The 14,893-nt window shown below is 32.2% G+C and overlaps 2 protein-coding genes across 13 annotated transcripts in view; one reads left to right on the top strand and one right to left on the bottom strand.

The window, feature by feature from the left end:
• The window catches only part of katnip (katanin interacting protein), a 1,410,884-nt gene that overhangs the window by 1,092,609 nt on the left and 303,382 nt on the right, over positions 1-14,893 (bottom strand). The gene's annotated exons all lie outside the window — the stretch shown is intronic.
• slc12a7b (solute carrier family 12 member 7b) overlaps positions 1-14,893 on the top strand; it is a 107,225-nt gene that overhangs the window by 28,013 nt on the left and 64,319 nt on the right. The window lies entirely within an intron of this gene.

Genomic DNA, 14,893 nt, shown 5'->3' with positions numbered 1-14,893 from the left:
CATATTTACTCATTTATTACTTCTTCTTTTAAAACACATCAACACTGGAAAGGCAGAATTGAGTCCTTATCTATTCAATTAATGCAATTATTGTGGCACTTCTTCACTAGAAGTACTCAATTGAGTCCATATTTCTTCATTTAATACTTTTTTAGAGCACTTCAACTATGGAATAAATGAATTAAGTCCATATTTATTTAATTAATGCTTTTATTGTGGAATTTCTTCATAGATGTACTGATCTAAATCCATATTTGCTAATTTAATATTCTTTTGGAACACATTAACACTGGAAAGGCAGAATTGAGTCCATATTTGTTTAATTAATGCATTTATTGTGGAACTTCTTTACTAGAAGTCCTAAATCGAGTCCATATTCATTTATTTATTACTTTTTGTTTTGAGCACATCAACACTAGAATAAATGAATTAAGTCCATATTTGTTCAATTAATGTTTTATTGTGGAATTTCTTCTTAAAAGTACTGAATTGAATCCATATTTACTAATTTAATACTTCTTTTAGAGCACATCAACACTGAAAAGACTGAACTGAGTCCATATTTGTTCAATTATTGATTTTATTGTGGAATTTTTTCATAGAAGTACTGAATTGAGTCTGTATTTATACATTTATTACTTTTTTAGAGCACATCAATACTGAAAAGACAAAATTGAGTCCATATTTGATTCAATTAATCCTTCTATTGGTGAAATTTTTCTGAGTCTTGTAAATATGTTGCTGATTTCTAATGCATTAATGTTTCTGTTTTTGCATATTATCAATATAGTACAAACATATAGGCAGTGTTTATTTATCCAATAGTTCTATTGGTGAACATTTGCACTAAAAGTACTGATTTAGGTCTATGTTTGTTCAATTAATGCTTCTATTGGTGAGCTTGTTTTCATTTAAGTAGTGAATCTGGTCAATGTTCGTTAATTTGGTTCGTTAATACTGGTGATTTTTTTATTTTAATCTAGTCAATATTTATCATTTGTTTCTAAATATTATCAATAAAAGCACAAATCTAGACCATATTTATTTATTTAATGCATTGATTGGTGTACATAACCACTAAATCTTAACCTTAACTAATCTAACCTTAATTAATGCATTTAATTCTGTTTTTTTAAACAAGTCTTGAGTTTAGTCTGTTTATTCAGCGCTTCCATTAGTGCACATTTGGTCTAGACATACATAGTGGAGTCAGTGTTTATGCATTTATGCTTCTATCAGTGAACATTATCTGTAAGAGCACTGAATTGAGTCAATGTTTATTTAATTAATGCTTCTGTAAGGCATGCATCACTGAATCATATTAGTGTTTATGCATTTATTGCATACATGATGGCAGTTTGCATTGTGATTTTATTTCTATGTTCTTTGGCAGAGTTGAACATCTTTCATGTGCCAGCTTAAAATAAGTGTAATAATAAGTATGCATGGGCAAAACACTCTCTGTGTTGGCAATATAAAATAAAGCATTATGAGTGTTTCTTTATGAAGGAATTTTAAATGAAACTAATGAGACTGAATGCCTGCTCAGTTGTACATAGCTTTGAATAAAAGCCTCTGCTACTTTGATGTTAGACTAATTTTGTGTTAAGTTGGTCAATTTGATCAATTTTAATGAATCGTTTTCATTGAATAGAATCCAAATGGATTCACTAATTCTCTCAAATCATAATTTTTTTTTATTTAGGTCATTTTAAGATGCATTTTGAGATGCACAATTTTGGTGTTTGCATCAAATACATTTTGCAGAAGCAGTTTTATTTGCATGCAAGTGAGTACTTTAATGTGTCATATAACTTTTTTATAAAAGAAAATGTCAAATATATGGGTGAATAATCTTCCATTGTCATTCAGCATAACAGATTTATTTACTTAAAAATAAAACAACACTTATTCTGAACTGTGCATATTAAAATACATAAAAGACTAAGTGATTATGAAAAATCTTATTATTTTTTTTATTTATTTAAAACTGTCAGATGGCAACAATTTTGCCTATTTATAGCTTATATATCTTGAAGATAATAAGTTGATTATTGCGATGCAAATCTCAGATCTTGTTCTAAACATGCCTGACAAGAGTTTTTTGATTAAAACTCATTTTATTCTTTAACCTTTTTTCTAAAAAGTGGCATGCATATCTTAACCATCACTAGTGGAAACATCTCAGTATTATCCCACGGTCTGCTTGTGAAGACCCCAGGTCACAGAGTTTAATAAAATTCCCCAAACGAGAAGGCTAGGCAGAAACTAACTGCTGTTACACGATTCAACAGACGAATTTTTCTCCCTGCTAATTGGCACCCTGGCACACAATAACGGCCCGGATTTTTACAGACTCAGTGGAGGAACTGAATGCATATTAAGGGTTATGCAAGCGGGCAGTTTTCTGTGTTGTGCAACGGCTGTTTTTCTTTCCCCCGTGTCTCTCCTGCGAGATGAACATGTACTCATATTCCAGTCAATGCTATTGATTTGTCGTGTTGCTTGCTTCCTGTTGGTTCTGCTAGTGGGAGTTGAAGACCCCACCCTTCACATTAACCATAGCATATCTGGAGCTAGCTTTTAGTCACCCTTTTTTTGGAGGCTCTATATGAAGGTCATGACCTACGGTGTCCAAACAGAGCAGATTTCAGGTCGCCGGTCTTAGAGATAAGAACTCTCACTCTCTCTCTTTCTCTCTCTCGCTCTCTCTCCCTGCGTTTCTGCCTGATTACATATTACTAGGATACAGCACTCGCCTGACATCTGCATCCAATTATTCCAGATCTCCACCCATGAAAAAGGCAACCTGAAATTGAAGAACACAGCAAAAATGCTTTTCTTGCTTAGATTTTTGTATTTTTTCTGCACCAAATTTCTAAACATTTTAAAATAAAGATGCTTTTTCTAGACTAGCAAAATATATAGTCTTTTTTAAAGAAATAATGTGCAATAATTAAGTGAGTTTTCAATTAAAAAGCTGAATGATCCGCCAATGGGGGAAGCTAATTAATCCTGTTTTTCCTTTTTGACATTATATTAATTTGCTCTCCCCATTGGCAGATTATTTTGGTTTATTTGTAGTATTTTTTAATGTAAAAACTCACTTAATTTTGACTTAATTTTCTTAAAATAAAACAATAATTTTGTTTGTCTAAAAATCCTTCTTGATTTAAGAATTCTGTAGATTTTTGGACTAGAAACAAAACAAAAAAATGTAAGAGAAGCATTTTATTGCAGTGAACGGGGTAACTGTAAACCCTCTCAGCGTGTGCTTTACTCAAAGCTTTTAGCTCAGCAACAATAATATAATAATAAGTTCTTATATTTCAGTATTACGCAGTCGATCCTTCTGTATTTAATGTTCCTTTGTTAGAAATGCATGGGAGAAAACGATGGCAGCATTCATGTTGTGTTTTAATGAACTGACATCTTCAGGTTCTGGGATTTTATGTTCCCATTTCCCATGTAGTGTTTTTTGCTGATTCGATGGTGTGAAGCAAGATGATTATTAAAAACTTCCACATTCTAGTGTGTGTTTAAACAGCACAGCAGCTTGTGCCGATGATAACCATGGTTAGCAGGACCTGAAATATAATTTTTGGATGACTTCAGGGTGATTCACGATTCCACCCTCTTTATTCAGTGGACTTCTGCATGTCTCTTGTGTATGAGGGTGTTTTGTGTTGGAAGTGTTTGTGTCATGCACAGGATTTGAGCTTGTGTGTCAGATTATATGCAAATAAATGCGTTAATGGTTTGAACCACAAAACATAAAGTAATAAGTGTCAATTTTTGGAAATTGAGATTTATGCCTCACCTGAATGATGAATGCTTTCCATTCATGTAGGGCTGCAAAAAATGGACATTGCAATATTTTCTTTGATTTATATTGTTATATGAATATACAACACAATCCTTTTTAAAATCGTATCATTTCATACAACTGAAATCGTACGAATTAGCCATTAAATTGGCAAAACGTAAAATACTTACGTTTTCTCGTGAGATCAGACTAAAAAGAACAGGATAAATTTAGTAACTAGGTGGCATGGTAGCTTAGTGGTTAGCACTGTCTCATTACAGCAAGAAGGTTGCTAGTTTAAGTCTTGGCTGGGTCAGTTGGCATTTCCATGTTCTCCCAGTGTTGATGTGGGTTTCCTCCGGGTGCTCCGGTTTCCCCCACAGTCCAAAGACATGCAGTACAGGTGAATTGGTAGGCTAAATTGTCCGTAGTGTATGAGTTTGAATGAGTGTGTATGGATGTTTTCCAGAGATGGGTTGCAGTTGGAAGGGCATCCACTGCGTAAAAACATGTGCTGGATAACTTGGTGGTTCATTCCGCTGTGGCGACCCCGGATAAATAAAGGGACTAAGCCAAAAAGAAAATTAATGAATTAATTTAGCGTATTAAATGAGTGTGTGTGAGTGTGTATGGGTGTTTTCCAGTAATGGGTTGCAGCTGAAAAGGCATCCACTGCATAGAATAAATGCTGTAATAGTTAGCGGTTCATTCCGCTGTGGCTAAGCCATAGGAAAATGAATGAACTTCAACTCAAATTCTCCTTTTGATTGGGATTTTGTAGGTGAGTTAACCTGCGTAAAATATTCAAAATCACCCAAAAAAACAAGTTAAAGTGTAGCGGAGGCCAGCTAGTGTGTGCTGTGCAGGTAAACCTCACTCCTCTGACCTCTAATGGTGCTCTAGCGACAGACGCTAGAGGCCATGGTCTTTAGCCTCCTTGTTAGAGCAACCGACTCCCATGCGGAAGGTTGCCGGTTCGATCCCAGCTCGGAGAGGTGTAACCCCGTCGGTCTTACACCACCCAACCTGCTCCAAGCTAGGATCAAACCCGTGACCCTTTGTATGGAAGTCGGATGCAATCACACCAGTCCAGCTTGAATCTGAACTGTAACTCTACAGAGAAGCAACTGAAGGCCTAGTTTTAAGATTTACAGTGATAAATTTGTGTGTTTCTCTCAAGTGTGTGATTGCTTTGCGAGACCTCTTGTGCTGCTCTTTCACACATTCTGCTTGATAAGCAAACTCTCTCGTCCTTCTCGGATGTTTTGTCATTTCTGTGTTCCAGCTAAACTTCCCATGACGTAAAGATCCAGAGGCCTCTCCTGTGTCATGTCTATCTCTATCTCTGCCCTGAACACTGACGACTGTAACGCCAACCAGATGTGCAAAATGAAGAAGTGTGTGTGAAAGAGAGAGACTGTGTGTGTGTGTGTGTGTGTGTGTGTGTGTGTGTGTGTGTGTGTGTGTGTGTGTGTGTGTGTGTGTGTGTGTGTGTGTGTGTGTGTGTGTCTGTATATGTGTGTGTGTGTGTGTGTGTCTGTATGTATGTGTGTGTGTGTGTGTGTGTGTGTGTGTCTGTGTGTGTGTGTCTGTGTGTGTGTGTGTGTGTGTGTGTGTGTGTGTGTGTGTGTGTGTGTGTGTGTGTGTGTGCTAGTGTGCATTGGTGTGTGGGTGTGTGAGTGTTGCACATACTGTGTATGTGGGTGTGTGTGTGTGTATGTGTGAATCTGAGTGTGTGTATATATATGTATGTGCATGCATGTGCGATCGTGTGTGTGTGTGTGTTTGTGTGCGCGTGTGTGTATGCGTGTGCGTGTGTGTGTGTAAGTGTGTGTGTGTGTGTGAGCATTCACACCGCACCCTCTTTACACAACATCACTGCTGTAAATCTGCGTTTGCACATGAGAGATTGGATCCAGACATCATTCATTCCTCTTCTCTGCTGTGCATGTCTTCAGATAAACCAGCACTCTCTGTGTGTTTTGGATTTCATAATCACAGATAAGATGTTCTGGATTGTTCTTTTAAATCTGCTGAAATGCTTAAAAACAGTTCAATCGCCATCAATTCTCTCTTTAGTTACTTTGTCGTTACTTTGTCGTGTTAAACTTAAAGCTTTAAGTCTGTCACACAATGAGAAACTATGATCTTTTCATTCATACAATATTACAGGATACTATACAGCTAAATGTTCATAACACTATACACTGCATTTGGAACTTACTAATTCCTTATATCAGTCAGTTACTCAGATTAAGCTGTCATTACTTTCATTATTAACTTTTGATTTTTCTAACTCTTTCTTCATATTTTTGTTTTAGCTTCTAGTAAAAGATCTAAATACAGAAATGCTAAAAACACATTGTTTATTGTGAGGAGCCGTGTGAAGATTCTTGTCTAGTAGTTGGTGTTGCACATGAGAAAATAATAAACGTAAAGTACGTTTTTGATATGAGAGAAGTGAATATTGCTTATGGAACTTTACCGTACAGTAGATAGTCAAACTAGCCTCTCATTGAGTGTAAACTAGTGTGTTTGTAATTGAACTGCATCTGTGACCCCAAAATGAGTTTATCTGCATCTCACTCTCAGGAGCACATTTTTCACGCTTTCTGCTTCATTCACAACCGTGTTCTTCCTGTTTCCTGGAGTTCAGCTCACATGTGCTGAGTCTGATAAGAGTTTCTGTGTGTTACTGTTTCTCCGACACACTGAGCGCTGACCCGCCGGCTCCACATCCTCTCACCGACACTTTCCCTTTCCCAGCCCCAGTTCCCCTGGAGAATCACTGAAGGTCACTTTTATTGCCTGAATATTCACTGAATATCCACTTTTATTAACCAAATTCACTTTTTATTGTCATAATATTCACTTTTATGGCCTGAATATTCACTTTTATGGCCTGAATATTCACTTTTATGACCTGAATATTCACTTTTATTTCCTGAACATTCACTTTTTTTTTCTGAATATTCGCTCTTATGTCCTGAATATTCGCTCTTATGTCCTGAATATTCACTTTTATGGCCTGAATATTCACTTTTATGGCCTGAATATTCACTTTTATGGCCTGAATATTCACTTTTATTGCCTGAATGTTTATTTTTATTGCCTGAACATTCACTTTTTTCCCTTAATATTCACTTTTATGGGCTGAATGTTTATTTTTATGGCCTGAATATTCACTTTTTCCCTTAATATTCACTTTTATGGCCTGAAGATTCACTTTTATTGCCTGAACATTCACTTCTACCGCCTAAATATAAATTTTTGCTGCCTGAATATTCACTTTTATTGCCCAAATATTTACTTTAATTCACTGAATTAACTGTTATTGCCTAAATATTCATTTGTTTTTTGCCTAAATAGTCACTTTCATTGCCTGAATATCACTGAATTCACTTTTATTGCCTGAATGTTCACTTTTGTGGCCGGAATATTCACTTTTATTGCCTGAATATTCAGTTTTATTGCCTGAATATTGACCTTTATTGCCTGAATATTCACTTTTTATGGCCTGAATAATCACTTTTATGGCCTGAATATTCACTTTTATGGCCTGAATATTCACTTTTATGGCCTGAATATTCACTTTTATGGCCTGAATATTCACTTTTATGGCCTGAATATTCACTTTTATGGCCTGAATATTGACCTTTATGGCCTGAATATTCACTTTTATGGCCAGAATATTCACTTTTATTGCCTGAGTATTCACTTTTATTGCCTGAATATTCACTTTTATTGCCTGAATATTGACCTTTATGGCCTGAATATTCACTTTTATTGTCTAAATATTTACTTTCATTGCCTGAATATTCACTTGTATTCACTGAATTTACTTTTGTTGCCTAAATATTCATTTTATTGCCTGAATATTCACTTTTAATCACTTTTATTGCCTGAATATTTTTTTTTCCTTCGAATTCACTGTTATTGCCTGAATTTCGTTGCCTCATTCATTATGCAATTGTGAGTATGCCTCCTGCAGGTGAGTGGACTTGACAAACCACCTGTAGAATCACTCCTCCATATGCACTGGTTACTACTTAAACTCCATCTTAGGTCTAAGTAAGGAAAACAATTTTAACTTGTAAATGTACCACACAATCATAGTGTTCCTCAACTTTAAACACCTCTTTTGCACAATATGTTGAACAATATTGTTCTGTCCTATGTAAAATAAAGTCTCCCTTAGCTGTATAGTTAAGTATTTATAATATAGTTAGATTACCGGTATATTAGTTATGTCATGGTTTAAAATTGTTGTTACGTCCGGTTATATTCATATCTATCATCATGTTTATTTATGTAGCACTGTGTTCCTGCAAGACACATTTCATTTCCCATTATCTCCACACATGTAGTGAAATGACAATAAAGTTCAACTTGACTTGACTGAAAGTGTGAGAACCAAGCATGAAGCGCTTTTTCTTCACTGCTTCTTTAGAAGCCAGTGGCCTGAAATAACCTTCAAGTTATGTGTGTTTGAAGCAGATAACAGTGCACAATTAGCCTTATAAACGCTGTGCTAATAATACCACACTGAATGTCTCATTGCCTTGTAAGGTTCTGAGTATTTTACAAGCTTTTATTTAAGTATTTCTTGATCCCTTGTCAGGCATATCAATGTTACTTGTGTGCAGTTTTAGGCAAACACTTGTTTATCTGCTCTGTAAGAAATTCTTGCTGTCTAGTTTTTTTTTTTTAGTTGAATCAACTTAATATTTTTAGTCAGCCTGATCGATCCAAGTTGAGATGACTAAAAAGGTTAAGTTAAACTTTAAGCATTTAGTTGAGACCTGATTAGCTCATTAAAATAAGTCAAATTAGCATAAAAATGTTTTGACATATCATTTTTCACAGAGAGTGTAGATAACATCAAAAAGGAAGCTTAAATGTTGTTTACTTCAACAGGACAAAATATTGAGGAAGTGCTGTAGGATTGCATTTTTATTTTCTCTTTTTATTTAGATTTTTTTATATAGTTTACTTGTTGTTTTAAACATATTTTACTCATTTTAGTTGGTTTTGTCTTATTTTAGCAATTATTATTACAATTTAATTATTCTAGTGAACATATTTAATTTTTTTTATTTCTAATTTAATGTATTTTGTTTTATTTTATTGTATTGTTTTATTAATTTTCGATCTATATAAGTCTTTTTGTTTACAATTTCTCAAGACTTTAGCTGTATTTGTTTGCTCATTTAACATATTCTGTTTTTTCTGCATTATTTAGGCATTAAAAATGTACAGTTGAAGTCAGAATGATTAGCCCCCCTTAGATTTTTTTTTCTTCTTTTTTTGTATATATTTCCTAAATGGTGTTTAACAGAGTAAGGGACATTTTCACAGTATGTCGGATAATGTTTTTTCTTCTGGAGAAAGTCTTATTTGTTTTATTTCGGCTTGAATAAAAGCAGCTTTAATTTTTAAAAAAACATTTTAGGGACAAAATTATTAGCCCCTTTTAAGCTAATTTCTTTTGATAGTCTATATACAAACCATCGCTATTTAACAACTTGCCTAATTACTGTAACCTGACTAGTTAACCTAATTAACCTAGTCAATCATTTAAATGTTTATTAAAACTATTATGTTTAGAAATGTGCAGAAAAAATATCTGCTCTCCGTTAAACAGATATTGGGGAAAAAAATTAAAAATGGGAGTGAATAATTCAGGGGGGTTAATAATTGTGACTTCAACTGTAAATAAGAATATGTATTTTTATTACTTTTCACCTTGTTTTAACATATATTTAATAATTTATTTCTAGTATACAATTATTTCAGTTAACATTTTAGTATTATTATTTTATTATTATTTTATTATTTTATTTAGTCATGTCAATTATTTTATTTCATTTTTTCAAATTTAATTTAAAACAATTTTTATTTTTAGTACTTTAATTATTTTTTCAATTGAATTTGACATTATTCAAGAAATGTTATTTTTTTTATAATTTCTAATTAATTGATACTATTTATTTATAAAACACATTTACAGCGGGGGAAATAAGTATTAAACATGTTTTTTTTCCAGGGAACAATTTTTCTAGAGGAGCTGTTGACATGGAATTTAAGTAGATTTTGATAAAAACCTAAACAATAGCAGCTTAAACACACCTCTCATATGGAGAATGAAGTCACATGCATTGCTCAGGTGTGAGTTTCTCACAGACTTCAACAGAGAACAGAGTGTTAAAATTGTTCTGCGGGTCTCGTCTATCAAATCTGAGCTTTTAGTATTTTCTATTGGATTCGGGTCAGGTGATTGGCTGGGTCATTCTCCAGCTTGGTTTTCTTTCTCTGAGAGTATTTTTGAGAGTCTCCTCGGCTGTGTTTTGGATCATTGTCTTGGTGAAATGTCCACTCTAGTTTCATCTTCATCCTAATATAGATGTTGTACTGAAGCAGCTGATATTCATCAACACTGAGGAAGGGCAGAGGATTGCTGAAGATATTTCAGCAGTTCTACTGAGATATTTCAGCTGCTGTCTGGGCTTTAACTGCCGAACTTAACCGTCCTTTCTTCATGTGTTCAATACTTTTACTCATTTTATTTTGTTATGCATAACTTTCTTTTTAAACTAATTAGTTTGTTTTCCTTGCATGTATGGATTTCTTTGTTTGTTACCAACATCCAGGGAATACTTCAAGTCAACAGCATTTTCTGAGAAAAATGTTGAAGTATTCAATACTTATTTCCCCCGCTGTATGTCAATTAACTAGGTCATTAGTCATTTAAATGTTATTTTAATTATTATTTATATGTTATTTTAATTATTTTAATAAAGTTGTACATCATTCAAGTAAATTTTTATTTGTAAAAATTCTCATGGTTTTATTTTTAGCTGACTGTAATAACCCTGCATGCTTCACTTGGTTTATTTTTACTTCTGCTTCTTCTAGGCGTGTCCAAAGCATATTTACTTTATGCAGCACATTTCATAAACGTGCCTATAAAAAGAGCAATAAAGTGAGTTATACTATAACAAGTAAAGGAAAAGGGGCTTTCATTCAAAACAAGACATATTTATTTCTTTATTTAGTGTGATCTGGTCAGCCGCGTGGAGATCCAGCGCTGTTGGAGTTTGTGTAATGCTGGGGGGAACTGACATGACTTTTAGACACTGAAAACAGGCCGAGCGAGTTCACCGCTCTCTGAAACTCTGAATCTTCTCATTGTGTGCTTTGTTCCAGTAGCGGCTCTTCTTTCAAACGTGGCTTTAATCTGAGCTTGTTATTCCCGCTGATTCACTCCTCCACTGCATCAAGATGAAGTCTCTCCTTCACTTTTACAGCAAACACATGCTGGAAAATACAGCTCTGGAGTCCATTAGAAACTCAATTATCCTCAATCAGCAGACATTAATGCACTGTGGAGGAAGAGTATGAGTTGACGTCACTAGGGGAAGAAAATTAAAATTACCTGGACATTTACTGTAAAAAAGGGACCTTGATTTAATGTATTGTTTATGGATGGATGGATGGGTTGGTCGGTCGGTCGGTCAATAGCCAATAATACGCTATGGGTCAAAATTACAGCCAACAAAATCATTAGAATATTAACAGTTATACCGGGTCCTTGACGTCATCGACTTTCGCTTTCAGATTTAAAGGGCCAGCATTGCATCAGACCCCCGTTAGTGGTTTTGTTTGAAAGTGTAGAATCTATATTTTATGCACATATGCATCACTTTGGTTTTTATTCTACTGTCCAAAAGTTATTTACACTTAAATACACAGTATTTTGGATACCCGAGCTGGGTATTTTACATTGGTTTATTTTCATGTTTTTTCATATGATACATGTACAAGTTATAGCTCAAATGAAAGCTCTTGCCGGTGCTCATACGGTTCTAGCATTCTTTTTACTGAATTTTATTCACATATCAAACAGTTGTCGAATGAATCTCGGTGTTTCCATGGCGCAGAAGTGAAAACAATACATTTATGATCAATAAGCAGCCCCAGATAGCACAGACAGCTGTCATCTCTTACCTTATGCTGTGCGCTTCAGGGCCATTCTCCTCTGTTTTTGAGGTGATGTGAATAAGTAATCCTTTTATATGTCTGACGTGCTCCAAACACAGTGAATTATGTTTGATCAAACAAAAGAATAGTGAAATATGAAAACAATGATCGCTCCCTGTGGCTTGTACAGCACCTCTTATCAGCTGGAATACAACAACTTTATTATTTACATGAAAAACAAAAGTGGAGCACATTCATCCATGCATGCAGAAACCATGTGTAATTTATATTACACACTATAAACTGAGTTACACTTTATTTTGATGATCCATTTGAGAATTAGTAGACTGTCTGCTTGATATCTGTTGATACTGCCACTTCAATGACATTTAAGTGACTACAAGAAACCTTGCAGGTACTGTACATGTCAACTTACATTAACCCTAACCCCAACCTAACCGTCTCCTGATAATCTAATGAGAATTAGTTTGAATATAGATGCAATGTAACTTAAATTCAGCAAACAGACCATGAAAATAAAGTGTGTGACCATATACTGTAGTGATGGTGTGAATAAAGGGCTAGTATGATATCAGGTAACAGAACCTGAGACAGATTTAAAGCCCATCCATGACTCTCAGTGACTGCGCGACTCCCTCTTCTGGACAAAACGAGCATTGTTGATCAGTATTTGGAGAGATGAGATTCTGCATTGGCTCTGCTCGGATGCTGTTTTACTGATTATTTTATAGCTTTATTTAGAGTTCTGTAGTTTGCTGGATTGTAAGATTGACCTCTAAAGTTGTGATGATTTGCTAAAGTCACGGTTGATTTCTTTCAGATAATGGAGATATTGTTTTTTGACAGAGGAAGTAGGCATGTGATATAAAGAACTGACAGACAGAAATATTGACCGAATCCTCAGTATTGGGTTTTAAACTACAGCACATCTTTTGCCACATCATTGTCAAAGGATAACAAGTCTTGTTTCTTAATTTTTTAATTAATAATATTATATTATATTAATTTATATTGTATAATTATATTCCATTATTATATTATATTATATTATATTATATTATATTATATTATATTATATTATATTATATTATATTGTATTGTATTGTATTGTATTGTATTGTATTATATTATATTATTTTATTTTATATTTTATATTATTTTAACTTATATTATATTATACTATTATATGATATTGTATTATATTAATTTATATTATATAGTTATATTCCATTATTATATTATATTATATCATAGTATATTATTATATTTTATATTATTTTAATTTATATTATATTATACTATTATATTATATTGCATTATAATAATTTATATTATATAATTATATTACATTATTATATTATATTATATTATATCATATTATAATATTATATTTTTATATTTTATTTTAATTTATATTATATTATACTATTATATTACTTTATATTATATTATATTATATAATTATATTACATTATTATATGATATTACATTAAATTATATTATATTATATTTTTATATTTTATATTATTTTAATTTATATTATATTATATTATATCATATTATTATATTTTTATATTTTATATTATTTTAATTTATATTATATTACATTATATTAATTTATATTAAATAATTATATTCCATTATTATATTATATTATATTTTTATATTTTATATTATTTTAATTTATATTATATTATATTATATTATATTATATTATATTATATTATATTATATTATATTATATTATATAATATTATATTATATTTTATTATATTATATTATATTATATTATATTATATTATATTATATTATATTATATTATATTATAATATATTATATTATATTATTATATTTTTATATTTTATATTATTTCAATTTATATTATATTATGCTATAATATGATATGATATTATATTAATTTATATTATAATTAATATATAAATAAGTAATAGCTCAAATAAATAATAATAAAGTTTTTTTTTCTACACTAAAAAATGCTGAGTTGTCATAACCCAATGTTGGCTCTAATATACAGACAAACCCGATATTGGGTTGTTTATTTATGTATTTATTTATTTATTTTTATTTAAATGGCACTTTTTAACTCATTGGTTGGGGTTTACCACATTTGGCTCAACGTTGGGTTAATACAAACAACATTTTTGAGAGTGTAGTATTTTTTATTAACTATTTTGTCATTTTATTTTATTCACTAATAAATAATAATAACAACCTTAATCATAATAATAACGTCATTATTTATAATAATTTATTCATTGATTCATTTTCTTTTTAGCTAAGTCCGTATATTAATCAGGGTCCCTTTATTAATAAACCACCAACTTATCCAGCACATGTTTTACGCAGTGGATGCCCTTCCAGCTGCAACCTATCACTGGGAAACATTTATACACACTCATACACTACAGACAATTTAGCTTACCCAATTCACCCATGGCACGTGTTTGGACTGTGGGGGAAACTGGAGCAACATGTGGAGCAACACACCAACACAGAAAGAACATGCAAACTCCACAGAAATGCCAACTGATCCACCCAAGGATCGAACCAGCGACCTTCATGCTGTGAGGCGATCGTGCTACCCACTGCGCCACTGTGATGACCCACAATAATATAAATAATAATAAAAATAATAATAACAATTCACTCTTTATAATGCTATATTGTATTAACCCAGTGTCAAATATGGACAAACCCAACATGGGAATGATTGTGTTACATTAAACTTAAATTAAATTCTTAACAGTTAGGTTTGTATATATTTGATCCAGTGTTGGGTAAATACAACACATTTTTTAAAGTGTAATTTTTTATAGTAACTAAAATAATAATTATGATTTCATTTATTTATGTACATTAATTAATTTATTTAAATAATAAAAATATTAATATATAATTTTTAAAAGCTGTGTTTTATTAACCCAGTGTCAAATATGGTCAAACTCAACACTGGGTTCATTTTGTACATTGCATCGATTTAAATGGGATTTTTTAACCCAACAGTTGGGTTCGTCCATATTTGATCCAACCCAATATTTAATTTATTAATTAATACAACCCAACGTT

The sequence above is a fragment of the Danio rerio genome, chromosome 24 (genome assembly GCF_052040795.2).
Source record: "Danio rerio strain M-AB ecotype USA chromosome 24, GRCz13ab, whole genome shotgun sequence".
Classification (NCBI taxonomy): domain Eukaryota; kingdom Metazoa; phylum Chordata; class Actinopteri; order Cypriniformes; family Danionidae; genus Danio; species Danio rerio.
Note: the sequence above shows the minus strand (reverse complement) of the source record. Positions and strands in the feature narration are given on the sequence as shown.